Below are 17,986 nucleotides of genomic sequence, written 5' to 3'. Positions count from 1 at the left end.
CGGTAGTCTACTTTATTCATTGGCTAATGTGTATAATTTCTGACTACTGAAAAAGGCCATGTGATTAGGACAGGATCAGTCACCTCCATATGACCGATTATGACCACATGACCAATAGAGGGTCATAACTGTATTGGCCTAAGTCCCCTTCTCACAAGTACGTGGTGTGATTTCGTAAGATGGTTGGAGTTACATGGAGTTGGCACGCCTCGCACTCTCCTGGCTGTCGGATAGAAGGCACTTGCTAACGTCAGCTCTCTTTCCTGGACTAGCTGCCTAGCACATAGGCGGCATGCCTTGGATTAGCCGATAATAGGTTTTTCTTTGGAAATTGTACTGAAAACTGAATAAAGACCTGACCAAGCTTCGGCGATGGCACTGTGACCAAGAGGCTGCAAGGTGAGTTAAGGTGGAAGCTGCAGGGTAGGAGGTATTGACTTCAAAGTTCATCTTCCTTGGCTTACTTCTCAAGTAACTTACATACAGGCTCGTGTGTTCCTTCGAAGCACAGAGCCTCTAGTGTCCTTTTTCTGCTTTGTGCCATCGGGAGATTAAAGGGCAGGGCTGCAGTCAGCAGAAGACTGGAGGAAAGCCGTCACACTGGGAGGCTGGAATTAGTGTTTAACTCTGTCCAAATCCTTGCTACCTTTTGTTCCAGAGGAAGATGGGACTCGGACTGCTTGATGGTTGATGGAATGGTTTCCCAGTTAGGAGACCAAGTGGAGAAGCTGTGGCGGAGAGATGCAGGAGGAACTGGGAAATACCCGCCTGCCAGTTTGCATGTGAGTGTCCTGTTCACTGAGAACAACAACAAACGGCCGCCCTCCCCGCCAAACCCCACCCAAAAGCCAATGATTTAGGGAAGACAGGCGTTTTTTCAGAACTTTTAATTTTTCATTTCAGGCACTGCTGGATCTCTATTTGCTAGAAAACATTGAAGAAAACTGCAAACACGCAATTGTATCCTTTCTAGTTATTTTGATTACACCTTCAGGGGATGCACATAAATGTTCTTCAGTGTTGGTCGCCGACCTGTTTCATGACATTTTTTCATTTATGCTTCAAAGACGATGCAAGTGAAAACATTTAGTTTAGCGTTAAGTTGTAGACAGAAGCGCTGTTTTATTTCTTTGTACTGTGGATTTTTGATGACTTTTTTCTTAAACGTTTTGTTGCAAAAGTCTTCTCCGATAGGGAGAAAACAGTTTTAGTAATAAGGGTTGAAGATATAAAATGTCCTTAGTTTTTCTCCAAATTTAAACACCGTTTAAAATTTTCTAAAACACCCATGATGGGTTATAAAACAATTTCTGTTTCAGAGCAAAAGGATTTCTAAGAGTGGTTTACCAGTACCGGATTTTTGCTGAAATCACGGGTTTTCCAGCGCAGCTCACAGTGCTTGCTTTGGTTCCGTTGAAAGTGCAGGCACACGGAATAAGCAACAGGGAGAAGAGAAAAGTCATGGGGCAGAAACTTAATTTTTAAGCTGCTGAAATACACAGCCTTGCTTTTGCTGTTTGTTGCCTAACCCGCAAGGGGTTTAGAAACGCTTATAGCCCAGAGCTGTCTTGTTAGATGATGTCCCTAAAAACGGACGTCAGAAAGAGAAAATGACGCTACCAATGAGTGACCCGCATACTGGTTTAAATCCAGTTTTAATCATTCGGAGCTGAGCTGTACTGTAAGGATGCCACAATTTACACTGTTTTATAGACGCTGGACATGAGGGAAAAACCCAACTGTGGAATTTATTTGCTGTAATAATTGAGCATTGGATGCTCCAATGTTTTGAATGTATTTTCTGCTTCCTACCACTTTTATATTCTTACTTCATTATGTTTTTCTAAAGGTAATGTGATAAAGTTTTGGTCTTACAAACTGATTAGCCTTAATGAGATACCTGATGTCAGACAATTTACTTGCTGCTGGATATCAAGCGTTCCTTTCCGAGTGAGACAGAAACTTCAATCGACTCCTTTGCAACTGCCTTTGGCATGCCTTGGGGACTTGTTAAGCTTGTTGAAGGTTTTTGGCTTCTAGATCACAATGATTACGAAGTAAGTATGGTAGAGTTGAGTTAGACATACATTGCAGTACAAAGCTATAATCTAGAAAATGATTTTAAAACCCGATCTCTAACTTGTACAGAATTCACTGGCCCTGCTCTTTCATCCCGCTACAATCAAAACCGCGTCGTGGCAGCACAAGAGAATTATTCAGTCCCTCCTGTGCCAAGGGGAGCGTGGGCAAGCCCTCAGATACATCCAGCTGATGAGGCCACCCACGGCAAGCAGCGGGGAAGTGCAGCTTCTCCTCACTGTGTTGCTCTCCAATAGGTAAAGAAATATACCCCACCATTTTGTCACGCAAATCTTGTGAAAATGGAGAACAAAGAATAGAAATCATCATCCCCTAAGTTTCCTTTAAACTTTGAGTACAAGACTCTTGGGGCATCTCTTTGGTTATGCTATTAACATCCCTTTACGTCTGAAAAATTAATTACAGGTGCATGGTGGAGGCTTGGGGTCTGTTGCACCAACATGCCGCTCAGGCAAACTTAGAAGACCTCTTAAAACACATGTACAAAATGTGCCGTGAGATGGGCCTGATGGAAGACTTGCTGAAGCTGCCTTTCACAGACACCGAACAAGTAAGTGGGAGCAAGGAAAAATGTTCATCATCTCTTTGAAAAGAGAAAAGGCAGAGCCATAACAGATTTTTGGAATGATTTTTTTTTTTCTCATAGGAGCGTTTGGAGAAGTTTTTAAGGACCAGTGCCGGTGTTCAGAATCAAGAATTCCTTTTAGTCTACCATCTGCAGCGTGCCAACTACATTGCAGCACTAGAGCTGAATCAATCCATGAATGTAAATCTTATGGTAAGCGTGAAAGTTCTGTTCTGTCAAGCGTGCACGTTTCTGCTGGGTGTTACTAACTGGTTTTGATAGTACTCAATAAAAATCCTGCTTTGTTTTTTTCATACCAGTCTTTGAAACACTCGGAACAAGTTTCTACACCTTTGGTTACAGCTGAAGATAAATGTTGACCAATATACGTCACTACTCCAAAGCTACTCTATGAAGCTATAAATTAAATGTTACACACCACTGTTGACCCCACTGAGAACAGTTTGTTTGCATCTGAGGAATAAACATGTATCTTTCCCATCAGCCAATCTTACCATTCCGTTATTGAGATACGTATGTTATGCGTGGCTTAGATTACTGGAAGTTGTTTGCGTCACTCCTTCCTGTGGGATGACGAGTAGGTTGTATGTCATCGCTTGTGTCTTGCACGCAACTGTATTTTTCTAGCTGAGAGCAGGCTAGGTGCCAATCCACAGGTTAAATTTGTGTGGGTTTTGTTTGGTTTTTTTAATTTCTGCGAGTTACAGTGTGCTCTCCAATTCCGCAACTTTAATTTCACGGCTTTTATGACAAAAATTCTTGTCTAACCTCTATTTCTCAAAATAGCCAGATTACATTTTGTGTTACATGAACTTGTGTTCTGGATTTGTGACGCGTTTGCCGTTTTCTGGAATCATAGTTTTCCAGTGACTCAAACTTCTAAGGTGGTTTTGGAAGTCGTAGGTCCTGCATTTGAAAACTGTCATGTGGCCAGGTGGTGTGCGTAGGTCGCTTTTCTTGCTTGTTTTAATCTTCACATCATGTTGTCCAGGGTAATTTCCAGTTGTCCCGTATATTCAGGGCACTGGCGTTTCAGGAAGAACAAGGGAAAGCCTGCTATGTAATAAGTCGTTTGCAAATTGCAGGTGATATCAGAAAATTGCAGGTGATAACAGGTGTATCAGAAGAAGGTTCTGCAGAGTGCCAGCATTGTTTTAACTTCAAGTTGTAGGCTCTGTTGCTATTCCAGTCTTCCTTTCACTTTGCTAAAAGTACCAGGTGAAATCGATGTGTGCGGATGGGTAGAACTTGCCGCTGTTCTGTGCAGTGGAGGTGTTTTCCCACACCCGTAGAGGAAATCTGCTCACTAATGCGAAATAGCCCGGAGAGGTCTGTGCAATGAACTTCTTGTAATTAGTTAAGCTTTTGCTTTGTGCTTTTCCTTCATCAGAACGACGGCGATCATCGCTTGACCGACAGAGCAGTTGCCAGAAATTCTCTATTAGCCCAATATGGCAAGATCCTTCCACGAATTGAAAGGCAGCTGGCCGTAGAGAGAGCCAAGCTTTACCATTTGCCTGCATTGGCCTCAAGAGAAGGTAACTTTTAGCGGGGGGAAATAGAGGGGAGAATTCCCTGTCACTTGGATGACACCAGGCTGAAATTTTTCCCCTCTTGCTTTACAGTCTCAAGACCAAAGCCATTAACTCCAGTAAGAAAACAAGCTAAAGCAGGAAATGTGCGTCGAAGACCAAATTTTCTGGCGAAAATATTGTCCAGAATTAAAGAATCCTGGGCAGGAATGAAGGAGAAAACCGGTTTCTCACAAGGTGGATTTTAAAGATGATGTCGTTTTTATAGCTGCTAAACGTGCTGTTTCTTCAGCAGGATGTTTCTAAAATTGAGGATGTTTCTAAAATGGGACCTGTTGAGATCCAAACAGGAGAGCAAGCAGTTGGGTTTCAACAGCACCCGCCAGTCCCTCACTAGAGACAGGAACAAGAAGAGACCTTAGATGCATTCACTTATTCAGCTCATCTCGGCTTTGGGATTTAGGACAACACTGTAGAGAAGACAGGGCTGGACTTGGGAATACGCAAATCCCTCATGGGAGTCAATGGAAAATTTGGGATGGGAAGAAGGCAGCAGGTCACAAAGCTTCCGCAGTCATTCCCGTAGCAGTGCAGTGAAGGTGTTTCTGCTTTCATTATAGCTGGTGGGTACTGATTTAGATGTAAGCGCCTGGTTTTGGCTTGTGGGCCCTCGCTGAATTTAGGACAAACTGCTTACTGCTTTCTTGTTCGTAGATTTGTAAGCATAAAAGGAAAGTTTACGCAGACTAGTATTTCTTGACTTTAGTTTTGAAGCATGGCGTGTTGCTAATAATATATCGCTTTAGCAAGTTTTGACGAGGCGGGAGGCAAGAAAATAAGCTGATTCTATGGAGACTGCTGTTGAGGGGCTGCTTCCTTCTGCCATTGTTGGCTAGCACTGCAACTTAGAGGGCTGGGCAAAGGTCTTTACACGTGGATTCAATTATCCCGACCATCCGAGTCCCTGGAAATAAGTAACGGTTACTGCTTTTGTTCTCACCATAAAACCCCGAGTATCTTCACGTGGATCTAGAAGGAACGAATACTTGCTCAGCACAGGGAACGGGAAGAGACGAGGTGGAGCTATTTAGAATATACTGTGTTGTCTCAGGCAGTCCAAGCGATTCCTTGAAGTGCAGGGTTGAGCTGTCGGATGTGAGGGCTGGCTAGTTTGACAAAGTGTTGCCGACTGGAACTTTCAGCTTTTCTCTCATCGTTGCCTTTTACCCTGTTAGATGCAGAGTGGGTCGCCGTGTGGGCATTTGTCGTCAGTGCAGGAAGTACTGCAATGGGATGATTTCTGCCAGTTGTGGCTACAGCTCGCATTGTAAAACTGCTCACTTTGTCCAGGAGTGGCGGCAAATCGTAGTCAGGAACAGAAATACCAGAAACGGGGCACGCGATGGCGTACACTGAACACTCTCTTCTCCGTCCCTTAAACACAGAAGCTGTCATCGGTAGCAGAGAGTACACTGTATGTTTCTGACTTTACACCCAGCAGTGATCTGAAAGGAAAAGCGGCATTTCACTGTCCTCAGTTTCATCTGTGTGAGTGTGAAGTCAGTCTGTTTGGTAATGACTATTGCATTAACAGGCTTTTTTTTAACTGTAGGTGATGGAAGATAGTGCGCTTAAGTCACCAACCTCAGAAGCAGCACCGGCAACACCAGGATAAAGTGAAGGACATCCATCGGGCGATCGTCCATACAGCTAGGATTCTACAGAGTCATAGTTAGCATGTTGTTTGACTGTCAATAAACATTGTTGAATGTGATGCAGCTGAAGGAGACGGAGAGCTTTTTACACCTCAGAGTAATTTTCAGAGACAAGCGTTGTAATAAGGAATGCCCCCCAGCCCTCCTCCTCTCGCTTAGCTTTTGTAGCTGAGCAGACGGCAGAGGGTATGGAACATCCCTTTGGTCAGTTTGGGTCAGCTGTCCTGGCTACGTGCCCTCCCAGGATCTTGTCTTTTTTCCTCCTGAGTCCTTTCTCAGACCCAGCCTTCGCACCGCACCCCTAGCAGCTCCCTCTGCATCTCCGGGATGATCAGTTTTCCCTCCTCTACGAGCAAAGGAACCCAGAATATCTTCCAGGATGGAGAACTCGAACCCCACGTGGACTGATGGAGTAAGGTGGGCTGTAGTTAGTGATTTTTCCAGTTAAAGGCTTTACAGACCGTGATTACACTTGCAGTTTTATAGAGTTTGCTCAAACTGCTTACGTTGAGAACTGGAACTGCAAATCAGAATGGCAGACTTGAATTTGGTCTTAAACGGCTATGTTAGGCCTTCTGTAACGTCACCTGCCTGCCTGCAGGAACACTCGGAATTAGGAGAAGTTGAGATTTGAGGTTTGTGCGGTGATGTCATCCTGGGAGCTTCGTCCAGTTTTGTATGGACTGTATCTATTTCATTATTTCCCTTTTTATTTTATTATTAGGATTTCATGAAAGCAGTTTAGTTTCTCCTACGCTCGTAAATCTCTCTCTACCTCTCCTCCTCCTCTCCGTGTACGAGAGGTTGGGGGGGAGCATCTGTCACCAGCCATTGGCCAATTCGGCCAAAACCACGACAGATTTATTGGCGCCCGACGTGGGGCATGAATGCAGCTCTGATAGATTGCCTGAATAGTTTGAATTCCAGCTTGTTCAGGGAGAAGAGAGAGTTCACAGCATGTCGGTCTTAGGTGAAATCTGGTATCGTGCCTTTAGAGAGCTTTGTATGAAGTTAATGGATGCAGTGGGGTTTAACCGGTCAAATATATTGCATGGCCTGTTTCTCGTTTGTGTTTGGACGCGGTGGTCTAAGCGTGCCACGTTGGCGTGGGTTTGCCTTCAGAGGTATAAAATAATTGCTTGGATAACGGTTCTGCCTGCCTATCTTGGGCATCTCGTGATGGAGGCTTTTCCTAATTACACTTTCGGGATGGATTCTTTTCCTAATGACGCTCTTGGTCGTACCTGGGGAAAGTTGACTTTGCCCTTCGGTGATGATGCCAAAGCGACAGTAACAGAATCGGGATGAGAAACCTTCGGGCCGTTTCGAGAGTGAACGTTACTTTCATTCGTACGTGATCCTGTTGTCGGTTTTCCCGAGTGTGTTGCAGGGCTGGTTTATTGTTAAATATCGGTGCAGGAGTGAGTATGATGTGACATGTGATGTCGCTACTCAGACCCCGGGGCCAAAGCCAAAGACAGCAGAAACTCGGGCAGCCCTGCCACCGAAAGCTGCAGTAGGAATTCAGACAACCCCCCCACGGAAAGCTACAGCAGAAACTCAAACAACTCAGATGACTGCCCAAGCCGCAACACAGGCACAAACAACGCCACCGGCCCCGACACCAGCCCGAGCGGCATCGGCTGCCCCCCACCGGCCCCGGCATCGGCCAGGCCCACGGCGGCTGCGCCCCCCAGAGGCCCCGGCGAAAGCCACGCCTCCGCCCATGCAGGCCAAAGCCACGGCCTGGCCGTAGGGACACCGCCGCCAGCGGCATGGGCTGCCCCCACACGGGCCCCGGCAAACGCCACGGCTCCGGCCCGGAGGCGGTGGAGAAAATGACTAAGACAATAGCTGAGCAAAATGAGAAAAGTGCTAAACTTCTTCATGAAATGCTTGAAAAAGTGTCTGAGAAGGGGAAAGAATCCCACTCTTCCCCTGAACAGAGCCAGGTTGCAGTCATTAAGAAACAATGGTAGCGATTCAGCTTTTGGCCACCTCACTTGCTCTTCCTCACTTGGCGGTACAGTTCTGCTCTGACTTTGCGAGCCTGTCCAGCTTGCTGGTCTCCTGGGCACCGTTTTCCCCACTTCACGGTTCAGTTTTCTATTGGAACCAGAAGAGGGAGGGGCTAGGAAAGGCCAAGTGGATGCTACTCTTTGCAATGATGGCGTGCTCTCCTGTCATTCCACCTTACGAAACCACGCTCTTACGGTCTTTAGTTCCCCATAGAAGGCAGGAGTGGGTCAGACAACGAGTAAAGAGAACGTCTTGTTTCTGGCCGTGTTTTCCGGTTCCTTCTGGAAAACCGTCTGGGGAGAGTTGCCTCTTAAAATCAGGGCGTGGGGGCGCTCAAAAAGCTCACGCGAATACTGAGTGAGAATGCTTGGGACAGTCTGGTAAGGAACGAAAGCAAAAGGAAGCTTGTTTCTCTATGTTTTCTGCCTTGACCCTATCTTCAAAGAAGCCCATAAATAATTCTTTGGCATCGATTTTGTAATTCCAACATTGCAAAACATTTTCCTCTACTGAATACTGTTGGTAATCAAAAAATCAATTTGATACTTCTCTTTCTTTTCAGGACCACAAGAAAAGGAGGCTCTTGGTCACCTCCAGCAGTGGAAATAAAATTCGTCTCTCCTTTTGGAAGTGCACTGGATAAAGCCATGGATCGTATTGCAAGAATATGCCCAGTGTGCAAATATGTCTGAGGATAACCGAGCAGTTTAATCCCCCATCAGAACTTCCCCTCGTGGAACACTACTCTCAGGCTTGTTATTTCAATAAAATTGTTTGCTGCAATTTCATCAGTTCCCATGTAACCACTCGTAAATAGCTTTGTTGTTGATTTCTGGTGGGGAAAACAAGCTACGGGCAGAAACCAATCCATAGTGTCTCACGAGTCATTTACTTCTTATCCGTAGTCTTACTGGTACAGAACAGGTTTCTTTTTGGCGTTGGTGAACTTAATACTGCGATGCTTAAAGCTTGATGCCGGTGTCTGCCAAGTAGCGAAGGGTTGTTACAAATCTGCTGAGCCGGGGCTTCGTCCTTCCTGGCGGCAGGAGCCCGGCCTGGTGCACCCCAGACCTGGGGGTGTCTCTGTCCCAGACCCTTGGATGCGGCTGCTGCTTTCCCGTTTGCAGGTCAGGCCAGTAGCAAGGCTGAGGGTGCACCACACACATGCACGACAGCAACGCGGCTGGCTACGCAGGCTGCCAGAGACGGGGCCGTGCCTTTACCACCTGCCATCTTGCACTGGGGCAGCTCACAGAAAGCCGCCTCTCTGGCTTGTTGCAGTTGAAGCTCACGAGTGACACCAGAGGCATGCTGTCACTCTGCAGGTTCCCCCACGCAGCCACATTTGCAGAGCCCCAGAGGATCAGCAGAGCCTTGAGCCCAGCTGTCGTCTGTGCCCCAACTCTGGGCTCCGTCTCTGACCTCTGGCTGAGACACCGCATCTTTCCAGAGATGGCTTTTCCTCCTGCTCACTGGCTAGCCCACCCTGAGGTCTGCTAGCGGTTTCCTCGTGCACATTTGGCTAGGGGAAAATACAACAAAAATACAATAAAATGGTGTACTGAAACGTATGTTACGATGGAGTTTAGAAAGTCTTCTCTGATAAGAGAAAACAGTTTTAGTAGGAAATGTTGAAAATATCAAATCCCTTAGTTTCTCTCAGAGTTTAAACACCGTTTTAAATTTTTTAAAACCCTCCTATCTGTAGCAAATGGCTTCTTACTAGAATGATGTGGTGAAATATCCTGTTTCAGAGCAAAAGGATTTCTAAGAGTGGTTTACCAGTACCGGATTTTTGCTGAAATCACGGGTTTTCCAGCGCAGCTCACGGTGCTTGCTTTGGTTCTGTTGAAAGTGCAGGCACACGGAATAAGCAACAGGGAGAAGAGAAAAGTCATGGGGCAGAAACTTAATTTTTAAGCTGCTGAAATACAGAGCCTAGCTTTTGCTGTTTGTTGCCTGTCTCTTTTACCTTCTAATTACTTCTTGTCTTTACAGAACACTTTCAACGTGCTGGAAATCTATAATGACCAGGTAATGAGGTCGCTTTGCTTCCGTATTAACAAATCTTAGTTTTCTGTGTACATTGATTTCTTTTTTGCTCATTGTAATTTGAAAATCATCCTTTATGCTCTCTTAACGTGACCCTTCTGGGCATGTTGGCTGAAGTGTGTGGGTGCTGCCTGGACCTAAGAGCATCGTTTTGCTGCTTGAGCCACCCGGCTGCTCTGCCGTAACACTGGCCAAGCTGTTTCATCTCTTGTAGTACATTCCTTCTTTCTCTTTTCTGGGTTGTCCTCCTTTTTTGAAGAAAAAAGGGGGGTAAGAAGGAAGATCCGAGGGCTGGAGCACCTCTCCTATGAGGACAGGCTGAGAGAGTTGGGGTTCTTCAGCCTGCAGAAGAGAAGGCTCTGGGGAGATCTTATAGCAGCCTTCCAGTACCTAAAGGGGGCCTACAGGAAGGATGGGGAGGGACTCTTTATCAGGGAGTGTAGCGATAGGATGAGGGGTAACGGTTTACAGCTGAAGGTGGGTAGATTTAGATTAGATATCAGGCAGAAATTCTTTACTGTCAGGGTGGTGAGGCACTGGAACAGGTTGCCCAGGGAAGCTGTGGATGCCCCTTCCCTGGAAGCGTTCAAGGCCAGGCTGGATGGGGCTTTGAGCAGCCTGGCCTAGTGGGAGGTGTCCCTGCCCAGGGCAGGGGGGTTGGAACTACATGATCTTTAAGGTCCCTTCCAACCCAAACCATTCTGTGATTCTAAAAGATTCGTACCACTATTAATGCATCACTCAAATGGAGACCATTTCTGTTTTCAGAACAGAAACGTGGCTGACACAAAATCGATCTCTCGCTTTCTACGTTAGAGATTGAAACCCCACTTCTTTTGCAAGAGTTCTCTGCATATTTGGAAAAATTTAACTAAATAGAGATAAATGCAGCTATAAAACTATAAGCACCTGTTTTATATAAACGCCGTGTTCTTTACATAAAGCGAGGCAGTATTATAAAACAAGTAGTTTTGTTTCCTGGAATCTGAGATTACTGTTGGTCCTGTGCACCAGATGTTGCATTCCTAAATAAGATGAAACCCCCACAGGGTCCTCTTTGTCTCGGGTGAATTAACTGTATACTCCAGCACCTTTGAAGAGGTATTTTTTCTTAAAGCAAGTACTATCAAATGAAAGATGGAAGAATACAAATAGAAAACGTGCACATGTGAAAATGTTGACTGTAAATGCTGACAGTCTTCAAACAGCTTACCTGAGTTTCTTCAAATGCTAACTTTCTTACTGTTCTGAACAAATTTAAGGACAGATTCTTCAACTGTTACTTGTACCAATACCATCGACGTGGTTTTGAGGGTTTTTTTTACGTTGGCGCTAGCGTAAGGCAGAGTTACCGGGATTTGAGCACCTTCAGTATTCACTTTGACAAAAACCACCTCTGTCTTCTCATCTGTCTGTCTCTCTTTCTCCTAAATTGCTAACCTGCTAAAAAGAGTTAGTTTATAGCCAGATTGCTAAGACACTAGGATTCTTCTTTTATGTTTAAGGACTTTATGGTCATCTTTTCCATGTTAATCCCTATCTCATTTTTGGTAGGGTTTAAAACTAATTTTAAAAACCTCCTTCAAAATCCAATGGCAGGTAATACGTTTGATACGCTCACAGACTGCAGCCGAGACTCCAGCAGACCTCTGTTACGAAGGAACTCTGTCAACCTGACGATACGCTGAAAGGCACACTTTCATAGTTTTTCCCACTCTGGTCTCGGTGCCAATTGCGGTCAGGTGCTGGGCAAAATGAGAAGAGATACCAGCTCAAAGTGACTGACAGCTGAGGAGGAAGGAAAGGGTGAATGTGCCAATAAGGGAGGGCAGCATATTAAGAGCTTATTCTGTATTCTTATTAACGCACGGCGTATATTTTGACAGCTAAGTTATGTGACGGAGGTAGCTCTTTTTCCTGAGAATTCTGGGTCTCTCTCGTGTGCGTGGCTTAATTCAGCTTCTTTCCTTCCCTTTCTCTCCCGGCAATGCAGCACAGAGTTGAAACGTAGAGCGTACAGATGACCCCTGCTGCCAGGCGTTGGTTGTCTGTGCTTCCCGATGCTGGATCCCAGCGACAGTGCCACACAGAGCTATTCCTTCCTGCCCAGGAGCAGTTTGCTTCCCGGCCACTTCCCCAGTCCCTCGTCTCCTTCTGCAAGAGAAGGTTCCCTCTCTCCTCCTGGCCTTTCTGGGGCTCAGAACTGAAAACGGCCCTCTTTGCAGTCCTTCCAGACAGGCTTTCGCTGGGACTCCAGCACTAATTATTCCTTCTTATTCCAGCTCCCCTGAAAAGAGCTCAGGCACTTAGATGTCTGCTGTCCCAACGCGGTTCATGGCTCAGTGACCGCGTGGCTGCAGCTGCCTGGCTACGAGGAGATATCAGGAGCAGAATCACGGAATCACGGAATCTTCAGAGTTGGAAGGGACCTCTAGAGATCATCTAGTCCAACTCCCCTGCTAGAGCAGGATTGCCTAAACCACATCCCTCAGGGCTGCATCCAGGCGGGTCTTGAAAATCTCCAGAGAAGGGGACTCCACAACCTCCCTGGGCAGCCTGTTCCAGTGCTCTGTCACCCTCACTGTAAAGAAGTTTTTCCGTGTATTTGAACGGAACTTCCTATGTTCTAGCTTGTGCCCATTGCCCCTTGTCCTGTCGCTGGGAACCATTGAAAAGAGCCTGGCTCCGTCCTCCTTAAACCCACCCTTTAGATACTTGTAAACATTAATCAGGTCCCCCCTCAACCTTCTCTTCTCCAGGCTAAAGAGTCCCAGCTCTTTCAGCCTTTCCTCATAAGGGAGGTGCTCCAGTCCCATAATCATCTTGGTTGCCCTTCGCTGGACTCGCTCCAGTAGTTCCCTGTCCCTCTTGAACTGGGGAGCCCAAAACTGGACACAGTACTCCAGTTGTGGCCAGAAGATTTAACGTTTCCCGCACCAGTTCAGTCCTGCAAAGAGCTGAATTGCTTTCACGTGCCGATGAACGCAGACCCCTTGTTGTGTCTGAATTAGGACTCCATCTGACCCGGAGATGAGGCCCATGTGAACCAAGACCCCCAGAAGCCTTGTCTGGGGTGGGCGCTCCCTGACAGCGGCTGCTCTCCCCTTACTGCCTGCTGGCCAGCTCGTGCTCTGCTCTATTAAGGCATCTTAGCAGCACTGCTGCATTTCTGCCTGGCGATACAGGAGTAGTACTTAATATCTGTGACTTGGGATTTTTTTTCAAAGGTGTTCTGTTGGGTTTTTTTCTCCACAGACACATTGTTTTTAAAAACTTGAGAAGAAAAGAAGACAGCTCTGCCTTTGAGAAATGGTCCCTGTCCTCATCCGCAGCACTGGCGTGGGCACATCCAGTTGCTCAGAGTCAGTTCCCTTATCAAGTGCTGATCAAGACAAAAGCCCAAACCCAGTGTAAGTAAGGCTATTGCAGGCAGGAGGGAGAAGAGTTTCTGCTGGCTGGGAATGAGTGGCGGATCCGGAGCACACAGGCCACGTGGGAGTCCCGTCCGGAGGAAGCCTGGAAGGAGTGGGAGCACCAGTACATTGCTGTGGCTCAGGCGAGTTTCCCAGTAACGGGCATTGCGGCCAGATCCATTAACCTCTGGTCTTCTGAGTCTGATGTTTTCCCCTTTTTGTCATCTTTAAGATTTGTTACTCACGCCCCTCTCTGCCCTTCCTTAATAAACCGTGACTCCAGGTCTGGAACTTCTGCCAATAGAAAGGAAGCGTGGCGTCAGTCTTTCAGATCTAATAATTGCTTCCTGATCATGTTTGATAAAATGATGGGGGTTTGATAAAAATTAGGGACTTAATTCTGTCGGGAATGCTGAGCCCTGTGTGGGGTGTATGGCTAACCGGGGTCGTTCAGGTGCTCCCTCTGGATGGTTGTATCGGTCTTGGCTGGCAGCTGGCACAGGCGTTTGGGCACACAGTACCGTACCCTGTTCTGCTGAGGACAGCTTCTTGTTCACCTGCTGCATCAACTGGTTTTCCTGCATTGACCTGCCTGGGGTTTGCTTTGTTAAGACAGTGAAACGAACATAATCAGGCTTCTGTTAATTTTGTGCCTTCTCCCTAGGAAGCTGTCGGATACAGTTTTAGAGAACTAATGGTGACAAGGCTTTGCTGGTGTGGTATTGCTTGACTTGTGTGGTGGAGAGAAGCCTTAAATTGGCAGGAGAGAGTCACCAACAAGCCGGGCCTGTTGCACGTGTTGCAAATGCATTTGCAGTTGGGCTTGTCAGGTTGCTCTTTGTCAAAGTATGTTTCAGAATGAGATACGCAAAAGCCGCCTGGACACGGTCCTGGGCAGCCTGCTGTAGGTGACCCTGCCTGAGCAGGGGGGCTGGACCAGAGGACCTCCAGTGATTCTGGAAGGCCTTTCTCTTCATTGTGATGCTGGGATTCTGGAATTCGTGCTGGGATTCTGGGATTCGTGCTGGGAGAGGCGAGCGGTGTGGTGTGCTGGGAGTGCCTTGCTCACCACTGTCTCCCTGTGCTGGGAAGGCTGCGTGTATGTTCTGTCCTGAGACACTCAGCGCCTACGTCTGTCTGTCCAGGTGCACCGAGCAAGGTAAAAAAGAGCGTAAGGTCAGAAGTGCCTTTGGGAACTGGTGCGAGCTTCGCCACGGTAGACGGGGACTGCAACTCTTGAACGGAAGTATAGTCGTGTTGGGGAATAACCGCAGGAGGTAGCTGGGTAAAGTGGCTCCAGCGTCAAGTTCTGATCTGTGTTGGTTTTGTTTGTTTTTTCATGGAGAGGGATGTCAAATCTGTGGTCTGCATCAGACACAGGGTCTTCGCTGTTGGGGGCTGTTGGGGTAGAGAGCTGAAATTCTTTCCTCGTCTCACCTTCTGCTGTAGCTTTGTGCTTGTGGAGCATCTGCACAAACTCTGCAAGACAATCTGTAGGCTGCACTTGAGTGAAATAAGGCCGATTGTAGGATTCTGGTACAGACCGTCTCTGTCACGCTGGTGGCTTTTTAGACTACAGCTTAGGGCTTGGATGAAATGTAGGGTTTTTGCCTAAACCGCCGGGAGCGGGGAGGCTTTCTGCCTAAGCGGGAAAGACCTGACCCGGTGGTACTCCCTAAATCACCTGCTCACTCACTCGCTAAATCCTCTTTCTGCAGGAGTAAAATCCGGCAAAGTGCAAATTCACTGAACCTGACGACTACGAGAGTGCAGAAAGTGACTTTTCCATCTGGTGCTCCTCCAGTGCTTGTGAGTTGCTTCCTGTTTCTCTGGGGAAAATGTCATGGAACCAGTCATTAACAACAATTCAAAAATTGGTATAACTTTTATAAACCCTTTTATAACCCTTCCCTGAAATCACTTTAGCTTCCACCTCTGGCGGAAGGAAAGAACGACGCCTGTCAGCTGCAGCCTTTCCCAGAGAGCTAGGGAGTCTCTCCGTGCAAGAGGGAGTTAAAAGTTGCCTTAAAAGATGCCTGACTGTGTCCTGGGTGGTGTCCTTTCTAAAAGTAAAGGGGTTTTTAGCCCTCCCTGCAAACGGAGTGTGTCGTTTCACCCGGGTATGAGCTAGCAGCCCGGGCTGACTGCCACAAAAAGGAGATGGACAAATTCCCTCTCCTTCTTCCCGATGCGTGGTCCTGCCTCCTTCCTTGTGCCACCTCTTATGCTTGCTGGTTGTCTCTGCAAGGCAGTTGAGCTCTCGAAGCTGGTGGAACACCACCTGCTTTTCTGGGTGAGTTTCCTGCCTGCTCAGGGAGTGAACTTGGCTCCTAAAGTGCTCTAAGGCACTGTTAAGGCAGTGCGAGGTGAGCCACAGGAGTACGGTAGTAGAACAAAGGAGCAGATGGAGAGATGGGAGGCGGCGGCAAGTCCTCTCTTTTGGTGGCCGGGAAGTCAGCATGTTTTGTGAAACCATCTCTTCAGCTGCGGCTGGCCATATTTTTAGCTTTTTCGTCAGTAAGCCCATTGCATTGTTGGCCCTTGAAACGGATTTTCGGGTACTACCGTCAGTCAAAACTGACGTCCCTGAACCCTGACTTGGCTGAATGTGATTCTGCTTGAACATGTAATTTCTCCATGTTTATTTTTCTTGGAGCTTTTTAATGCAAAAATCTATCCTCAGCCTGTGACTCGTGGTACGTTCCTTTCTTTGGAAATAGTTTGGAAGTCCTAAGTACCTAAGGTGAAGAACAATGGTAATTTTGGCTGCTAGAAGACAACTGACAATAAGTAACAAAGGGTAAAGTACGAAATCAAGGGAAAGGACAAATGGAAAGTTGTACCTGTTACTGAGAAGCTTTTTAAAATCTGATTTTTCTCAGCTCCCATCTTCCTAACCTGTGTGAGTAGACTTGAACTCAGTGTATTGGGCTTTTTCCTGTTATTTCTCTGTTGATACGTCTGGGTCACTTTTTGTTGGTGATCTCACAGGCATCAGAAAAGCAAAGGATTCTCCTTTTGCTCTGCTGGGAGAGCAAAAAGTCTCCCGAGTGCCATTATTTGCAAGAAAAAGAGCTAGAGGTGACGTCTAGGGGATTTTTCACTGCATACTGATGAAACTTGTGTCACTCTCAAGAATATTTCTGGCTGGCGTGAGTCTAGTTGTGCAATTTTTTCCTGTATTTACAGTGAAGAATGCAAGACCTAACAGCTGAGGTAACGAGCAGTCTGCTGCAGTTTCCAGAGGTGACTCTTCAGGCACTTGGGGAAGATGAGGGAACCCTCGGCTCTGTGCTGTGCGGGAGGTTTTCTGGAGGTGAGCATTTTCCTTTAAATTTGGTCTCGGTATAAAGCTGTTCTTGCCTGGAGGCTACCTGAAGCCTCAGGTCATCGTATCAGCTGTGTCAGGTTGGTGCTGTTAAGGGGCATCCTGTTTAGAGAGAGAGAACAAAAAGGGTGCTTCAGCGATGACAAATGCTAATATTAAAACGTGAGTGTAGTTAAACTTTGAAGTGGACTTTCCAGGTGATGTGACAGTAGAGCTGGGTGCCTATCTGGAGGTCTAGGCTTCTGTTAAGACCAGGTAGAATCTATCTACCTGAGTGTAAATGCAGGAATTGAGCTCATACTTCCTTTGGGCTGGCAGTAGTTCAGTGAAACAAAATGCCTTCAATTCTTCCTCTACGCTCCAAGACTTGTATTCCCATATGCGTTTAGATCATTTCTAGCAAAACCAAGGCGAATATGGTATAAAGGCTGTCGATCAGGACCTTGTAATCTTTATCCCAAACAACCCAGATTCTTCGGTGCGGGAATGACAAGTACAAATGCAAAATAACAAGGTGGTTAATTTTAGGAGGGATTGCTTGGGGATTTCAACGGGTGATTTTGAATCATTGACTAGAATGAGGTAGGTCGGTCTTCCTCTGCTAGGTACGTTTATTGAAGGAAAGGGGCAGGCACTGTGATTTTTTTTCAGCTGTTTTCAGTCTTCCGTTGGACATTTGCTTCAGTCCTCTTTCTTTTCTCTCACAGGGAGAAACGGCCTGGCGTGGTTGGCACGTGGTCCTCACCTTGAGGTGGTGAACTCTGTGACAGGAGAGCGGCTCTCTGCGTACCGTTTCAGTGGAGTCAATGAACAGCCTCCCACTGTTCGTGTGGTGAAGGAGTTTTCCTGGGAGAAGAGAACTGGACTGCTGGTTGGGTTGGAAGACGCAGAGGGAAGTGTTCTCTGTCTGTACGACCTTGGACTCTCAAGAGTGGTTAAAGCAGTTGTTCTTCCCGGGAGGGTAGGTACTTTTTAATTGGAGAAACGAAGCTTTGATGTTGTTAGGTGCTGCGTAGGCCTGTTTTAGGACAAACTTTGGAGCGTCTCTTTGTAGGAGGTATTTTTTCTATTGTGCGTTAACATCCTGTCACTTGAGAGTATCCAGTCAAGACGGTGTTGCTGTAAAATCTTGGGCTTAATGTGCCATTATTGTTTGAGTTTACTGAGAGTAAAACAAGTTTTCTGGTTTTATTGTAGAGCACAAAGTTACCTGATTCTCTCCTTCCACAAAAAGGCATTGA

Source organism: Rissa tridactyla, chromosome 3 (genome assembly GCF_028500815.1).
Source record: "Rissa tridactyla isolate bRisTri1 chromosome 3, bRisTri1.patW.cur.20221130, whole genome shotgun sequence".
NCBI lineage: Eukaryota > Metazoa > Chordata > Aves > Charadriiformes > Laridae > Rissa > Rissa tridactyla.
The sequence above is the reverse complement of the archived record's forward strand: the minus strand, read 5'-3'. Positions refer to the sequence as shown.